The sequence below is a fragment of the Pongo pygmaeus genome, chromosome 22 (genome assembly GCF_028885625.2).
Source record: "Pongo pygmaeus isolate AG05252 chromosome 22, NHGRI_mPonPyg2-v2.0_pri, whole genome shotgun sequence".
In the NCBI taxonomy this organism is placed as follows: domain Eukaryota; kingdom Metazoa; phylum Chordata; class Mammalia; order Primates; family Hominidae; genus Pongo; species Pongo pygmaeus.
This window is the reverse complement of record NC_072395.2, coordinates 29881011-29888632: the sequence shown is the minus strand read 5'-3', so window position 1 is coordinate 29888632 and position 7622 is coordinate 29881011. Positions and strand designations below refer to the sequence as shown.

At 43.6% G+C, this 7622-nt stretch overlaps 1 non-coding gene across 1 annotated transcript; it reads left to right on the top strand.

Annotated features, from left to right (window-relative positions):
* Positions 1 to 6655: 6655 nt before the first annotated feature.
* TRNAG-GCC (transfer RNA glycine (anticodon GCC)) lies at positions 6656 to 6726 on the top strand. The gene has a single exon. It is a non-coding gene; the product is annotated as a tRNA-Gly (tRNA).
* Positions 6727 to 7622: the final 896 nt, after the last annotated feature.

Here is a 7622-nt window from a genome sequence, read left to right as displayed (position 1 = left end):
CTTAGCTCCTAATTATTATGTATTTTAATACCTAGGTGCTAAAAAGTGGTGGCTAAAAATAAATAGTCATATATTTTTAAATAGTAGATTTCTTCCCTTCCCTAAATTTCTAACCTTGTTTCATGAACACAAACCTAATTTTAAAGGTAAAGGAACCTCATGCCAAGCAGCAAACAAAGAGACTGTATTAATTCTTCAGTTCACAAGTAGGGAAGTCTTGATTGAGATTAGAGAAATATTTGTTTGCTTATTTATGGTATTAATTTATATATTTGGTTTCTTGCCTTACAGATTATTTAGGCAGAAATGCCAGCTACCTGCCTTAAGACAACAGACCTACAATCTATAACATCCTCCCACCCAGCCGTCTCACATATCTGGAACCCAGATGGGAAACAAGAATAATCTCTGAAATCTTTACCCATATAAATAGGTGTTATAAGATTCATGCATTAAGTCAGTCAGTACTTTTCAACCACAATAAACCACTCAAGCCCTCACTCATTATTTGTTTACTTTAATTTTAGACATAATGATAATAAGTTTGGTTATCAGGGTTTAGTTAGTCCACAGGAGACCACAGGAGCGTGTGGCTGCACATTTCCTTGGCATGAACAATTATAAAAGGGTTTTCACATCCATCATTAGCTGCTCAAGGCAGACACAGCAATAGTATCAAGAAGTGTCAGTTGAGTGCCTGACAGCCCCAAGAAGACAGAATAATTCTAAACAGTAGGCAGATAAACCACAAAAATAGACTAGTCTGTAGCCATGGTTAGGAAGAAAGAGAAAGACATATGTCACTATTCTCAGATGGCATCTCTATCCAGACTCAGAACCCCACATGCATAGAGAGATTGTCCAGTCCGGGCTCCTGGTTAGCACACAGTTCACATCAACAGTTCTCTTTTTGGGTGGTCAGACAGTTCTGCTGATGTGTTGGCAAGGAATCTGTGATGATTAATTTTATGTGTGATAAATTTTCTTTTCTTTTTCTTTTTTTTTTTTTTTTTTTCCAGCAGCACTCCTGATTTGGAATGAATTTTTTTTTTTTTTTTTCCTGAGACTGGCTGTCACTCAATCACCCAGGCTGGAGTGCAGTAGCACAATCACAGCACCCTGTAGCCTCAATCTCCCAGGCTCAAGCAATCCTTCCATCTCAGTCTCCCTAATAGCAGGGACTACAGGTGTGCACCACCACCCCCTGCTAATTTTTTATCTCTTTAACAACGGAGTTTCTCCATGTTGTCCAAGCTGGTCTTGAACTCCTGGGCTCAAGCGATCTACCTGCCTCAGCCTCCCAAAATGCTGGGATTACAGGCGTGAGCTACTGCACTGGGCTAATTTTATTTTCTTTAACTTGGCTGGGTCATAGTACCCAGATATATGATCAAACATTATTCTGGATGTTTCTGTGAGCGTGTTTTTGGATGAAATTGACATTCAAATTGGTGGACTTTGAATAAAACAGGTTGCTATTACTTTTTTCATTTTTAAGACGGGATGATATGGTTTGGCTTTGTGTCCCCACTCAAATCTCATCTCTAACTATAATCCCCACATGTTGAGGGTGGGACCTGGTGGGAGGCGATTGGATCATGGGGGTGGTTTCCCCCATGCTGTTCTTGTGATAGTGAGTTCTCTGAGATCTGATGGTTTAAAAGTGTAGCACTTCTCATCCTTATGAGTTGTGCTCCTGCCACCTTATGAGGAAAGTGCTTGCTTCTCCTTCACCTTCCACCATGATTGAAAGTTTCCTGAGATCTCCCCAGCCATGCAGAACTGTGAGTCAATTAAACCTACTTTCTTTATAAAGGATGCAGTCCCAGGTAGTTCTTTCCCCACCCCCCACCTCCACCCTCTGAGACAGATTCTTGCTCTGTCGCCCAAGCCGGAGTGCAGTGGCAGATCTCGTCTCACTGCAACCTCCACCTCCTGAGTTCAAGCAATTCTCTTGCCTCAGCCTCCTGAGTATGTGGGATTACAGGAGCGTGCCACCACAACCGGCTAATTTTTGTATTTGTATTTTATTTTATTTATTTGTATATTTTTTGAGATGGAGTCTCGCTCTGTCACCCAGGCTGGAGTGCAGTGGCGCGATCTCGGCTCACTGCAAGCTCTGCCTCCCGGGTTCACGCCATTCTCCTGCCTCAGCCTACTGAGTAGCTGAGACTACAGGAGCCCGCCACCATGCCCAGCTAATTTTTTGTACTTTTAGTAGAGACAGGGTTTCACCGTGTTAGCCAGGATGGTCTCGATCTCCTGACCTCGTGATCCGCCCACCTCGGCCTCCCAAAGTGCTGGGATTACAGGCGTGAGCCACCGCGCCCAGCCAATTTTTTTATTTTTAGTAGAGACAAGGTTTCACCACGTTGACCAGGCTGATCTTGAACTCCTGACTTCATGATCCACTCACCTTGGCCTACCAAAGTGCTGGGATTACAGGCGTGAGCCACCGTGCCCGGCCCCAAGTGGTTCTTTATAGCAGTGTGAAGATGGACTGATACACAGGGTCTCACTCTGTCATCCACGCTGGAGTGCAGTGGCACAATCTCAGTTCACTGCAGCCTCGACCTCCTGGGATCAAGAGATCCTCCCACCTCAGCCTTGTGAATAGCTGGGACCACAGGCATGCGCCTCCATGCCCAGCTAATTTTTGTATTTTTTGTAGAGTTGGGGTTTTGCCACGTTGCCCAGGCTGGTCTCAAACTCCTGAGCTCACGGGAGCCACCTGCCTTGGCCTCCCAGAGTGCTGGAATTACAGGTGTGAGCCATCACGCCTGGCCCAGATTACTCCTCCTAATGTGGGTAAATCTCATCCAATCAGTTGATGGCTTGAATAGAATGAAAGACTGAGCTACCTGCCTCAAAAGGGAATCTGTAGCAGATAACCTTCGGACTTGAACTGCAGCATCAACTCTTTCCTGGGTCTTCAGCAAGCTGGTCTACCCTGCAGATTTTGGACTTGCCAACCCCCATAATTGTGTAAGCCAATTTCTTTATAAACAAGTTTCCTTGTGTATATATATATCCTATTGATTCTGTTTCTCTGGAGAGCCCTGCCTAATACAAAATCCCTTTCCAAATTAGGACATGATACATTGCATAGCTCTGGATGTGACATTAAATAAAAATTCATAATGAAAAATGTTCTTTGTAGCATTATTTATAACAACAACAAATTGAAATTAGCCTAGATGCACATCAATAATGAATTGAATAAATGAATTATAAAACTACTTTGACTCCATAGAAAGCAACTGAGATACAACTGTATGAAATGGTGGTGGAGTATGACCAAGGTAGATGGTTAGAGAAAAAATGCAATTTGCAGTGAAGTACACATAATTGGATCCCACTTAGGTAGAAATTTATATAGTTGGAAAATAATAAAAATAGCTAACACTTACTGAGGGCTTCCTATGTGCATTCACTTCATTCATTCAATTCAACAAACATTTATTGCATGCTGTGCTGGGTGACAGGCACTCAGCAGTAAATTAGATCAGTGGTTTTCAACCCAGGTGATTTTGCCCTCCAGAGGACATTTGGCCATGTCTATAAATACTTTTTGTTGCAGGTAGAAGTGCGTAGAAGCCAGAGATGCTGCTACACAACCCATGGTGCGCAGGACACCAGCCCCTCTTTCCACTACTGGAAATTATTCAGCCTAAAATATCAGTAGTACAAAGGTTGAAAACCCGTAAATCAAACAAAATCCCTGCCTTTATGGAGTTGGCGGTAATTAATTTAATTCTCATGTTGCCTCTATTGGGTAGGTACTATTATGATCCTCATTTTACATATGTGGAACACATAGCAACAAAAAGGTCAAGTAAAGGCACAGGCCAGAGGCCGGGTGCGGTGACTCACACCTGTAATCCCAGCACTTCGGGAGGTGGAGGCTGGTGAATCACTTGAGGTCAGGAGTTTGAGACCACCCCGGCCAACATAGCGAAACCCTGTCTCTACTAAAAATACAAAAATTATCCTGGCATGGTGGCATGCACCTGTAATCCCAGCTACTTGAACCTGGGAGGCTGAGGTTGCTGTGAGCCGAGATTGTGCCACTGCACTCCAGCCTGGGTGACAGAGTGAGACTCCATCTCAAAAAAAAAAACCAGGCTCAGTGACTCATGCCTGTAATCCCTGCACTTTGGGAGGCCAAAGTGGGTGGATTACTTGAGAGGCGAGGAGTTCGAGACCAGCCTGGCCAACATGCGAAACCCCGTCTCAATTAAAGAAAATTAGCCAGGCATGGTGGTGGGCGCCTGTAATCCCGGCTACTCAGGAGGCTGAAGCAGAATTGCTTGAACCCAGGAGGCAGAGGCTGCAGTGAGCTGAGATGGCGCCACTGCACTCCAGCCTGGGCGAGGGCGAAACTCTGTCTCAAAAAAAAAAAAAAAAAAAAAAAAAGACACGGGCTAAACGACTCACAGGTACCTCTGGAAATTGGGGTTAGGGTGAACTTTCACTTTTACGTAATATATTTTGATATATTTAAAATTTTAATAAACTTATTTCACTTTTATAATAATTAGGTTTGTAATTAAAATGTGAGTTAAAAATATTTTAAAATGATTTATCACTTCCAGTTACTTGTTTAAAACAATCCTACCTTTCCAGGCCCTCCATGATCTAGTCCCATTTGCTTCTCCAACTCTCGTTGCTCCTCGCCTCATGCACTCTCCATTCCAGCTACCCTAGGTTAATGTCTTTTTTGAGTTTGGGACTTTTGTTCGCTCATTATTCCATTACCTGCGAAACCAAGTAAGATCTTGCACATAAATTATGAATCTAAATGAATTATAAAGAGGAGTTTCTTTCATATTGAATCAAAATCCGCTTTTCTTTCTTTCTTTCTTTCTTTCTTTCTTTCTTTCTTTCTTTCTTTCTTTCCTTTCTTTCCTTCCTTCTTCCTTTCTTTTCTCTTCTCTTCTCTTCTCTTCTCTTTTTTTCTTTTCTTTTCTTTTCTTTCTTTTTTTGAGACGGAGTTTCGTTCTTGTTGCCCAGGCTGGAGTGCAATGGCGCGATCTCCGGCTCACCGCAACCTCCGCCCCCTGGGTTCAAGAGATTCTCCTGCCTCAGCCTCCCGAGTAGCTGGGATTACAGGCATGTGCCACCATACCCGACTAATTTTGTGTTTTTAGTAGAGACGGGGGTTTCTCCATGTTGGTCAGGGTGGTCACCTCAGGTGATCCGCCCGCCTCGGCCTCCCAAAGTGTTGGCATTACAGGCGTGAGCGACCGCTTCCGGCCCAAAATCTGCTTTTCTATAATGATTTTTACCAATTAGTCTTAGTATTCTATTAGATATTTACAGTTTTCTTTCTTCCTCTCTCTCTTTCTCTGCCCCCCGCCCCTTTCTCTCTTTCTTTTTTCTTTTGAGACAGAGTCTCGCTCTGTTGTCCAGGCTGGAGTGCAATGGCGCGATCCCGGTCACTGCAGCCTCCGCCTCCCAGATTCAAGCGATTCTTCTGTCTCAGCCTCCTGAATAGCTGGGACCACAGGCTTGCACCACCACGCCTGGCTAATTTTTGTAGTTTTAGTAGAGACCAGGTTGATATTTACAGGTTTCTATCCAAGACATCGTCACAGGACAATACTACCAACATTTAAATATTTATATATAAGTTTTCTCTAAGTTAAGCTTCTCTAACGCTTTCAGACATTTTGCTGGCTGAACCTTTTTTCAATAGCGTTTACCATCCCAGCTTCTTTTCTTAGCTAGAATACTCCGCTTTGCCAATATCCTTTCTGAAATGGGGCATGCTGGAGAGTACACCAGAGTCCGGGGTAAAACGAGTAGTTAGAAAGCAAACAGCCTCCTGTGCTTTGTTTTTTTCTGAACTTTGTGTATGTGGAGCTCTTATTGCATTCACTTCCTTGACAGTGTGTCCCACATCACTGAATCACAGTTCACCGCAATAATCAGCAATGGCTGTCACGGTGCTGAGTCCTCAGTAAGGTAGTATTTAGCACATTCTGCTTTAGAAGGAAGGAAAGCATTTAATATAAATAGTATTTAATGCAATTTATATTTTCATATAAATGAATTCAATTTTTTAAAAATTGGTGTTTATTCAAGAGGTACTCACACGGCTATCTGGAGCACTTTATTCTCAAAAAAAAAAAAAAAAAAAAAAAAAAAAACACCCTATTCCCCCAAACAATCTGGAGAGACAACATTTAATTGTATCATGAATCAATAAGTAGCAGTACTTCAAGTGACCAACTTTTTTGTTGTTGTTGTTGAGGCAGGGTTTCACTCTGTCACCTAGGCTGGATTGCAAGTGGCATGACCACAACTCACTGCAGTCTTGACCTCCCAGGCTCAAGCAATCCTCCCTCCTCAGGCTCCTGAGTAGCTGGGACTACAGGCACGTGCCACCATGCCTGGCTCATTTTCTTTTTTTTTAGTTTTTTGTAGAGACAAGAGGCTCCCTGTGTTGCCCAGGCTGGTCTCGAACTCCTGGGCTCAAGCAATCCTCCCCACTCGGCCTCCCAAAGTGCTGAGATTACAGGCATGAGCCACCATGCCCAGCCAAGTGACCAAAATATTATCATCTTCCTTCTCCATTATCTAGTCTCTTTCTAGCGACAAAGAACACCTTCTAGTCGCGCTCCGATCACGTTACTACTTTTCCTCAACTCTTTCATGGGTGGTTCAGTGGTAGAATTCTCGTCTGCCACGCGGGAGACCCGGGTTCGATTCCCGGCCCATGCAGCACGATAACGTGTTTTGGACCGGTGGCGGTGAGCCGAAACCGCAGCGTTGTACTCCAGCCTCGGCAACAATGAGAGAAACTTCGTCTCAAAAACAAACAAAAAAACTTTCGAGGGGTCCCAAATACTTCTTAAGCTGAATAATTTGTAGAACAGGGTTTGTGACCCAGTGACTAACTGACCATCCTTTATCACGAAAGACTCTAGTTTTCCTCCCATATAGCATTTCCTCCCGAGTCAGGAGAGAGACTTTCCCTCAAACATGTCGCAGCTCAGCCATCTGGAGTTTGCGCATGTGTTTGCCATGTTAATCCCTCCTTCGTAAGAGCTCTCTCTGGGGTTATGAATCTTCTCAAATGGTATGAGTTTGACAGCTAAAATGGACTGATTTAAATCACTGTTCGCACACTGAAAATACAGTGGAATCAAGGTTCAGAGAAGATGATGACCTGAGGACCTTGCTTTACTAGGAAGCAAGTTCTGGAACGGACACTTGCTTTTGGAGTACCCTTTCCTATCTTCTATTTAATTACTTAATCCTTTATTATATTCTCCCTGTCCCCTATTGCCCCCACACCTGCACTTTTTAATCTCTTCCTGTAAGACACTAAACATATAAAAGAATATAGGGGAAAACAGTAAAAATAACAGCTAACAATTGATAAGAGTGTTTCAGATAGATCCGGGCTCTTTGCTTACTTTATCCCTAGTCTTCGCAACAGCTCATATAAGGAAGAGATGGAAGCAATTTTTTTTTTTTTTTAGACAGAGTCTCCCTCTGTCGTCCAGGCTGGAGTGCAGTGGCGCGATCTCGGCTCACTGCAAGCTCCGCCTCCCGGGTTCACACCATTCTCCTGCCTCAGCCTCCCGAGTAGCTGGGAGGGACCACAGGCGCCC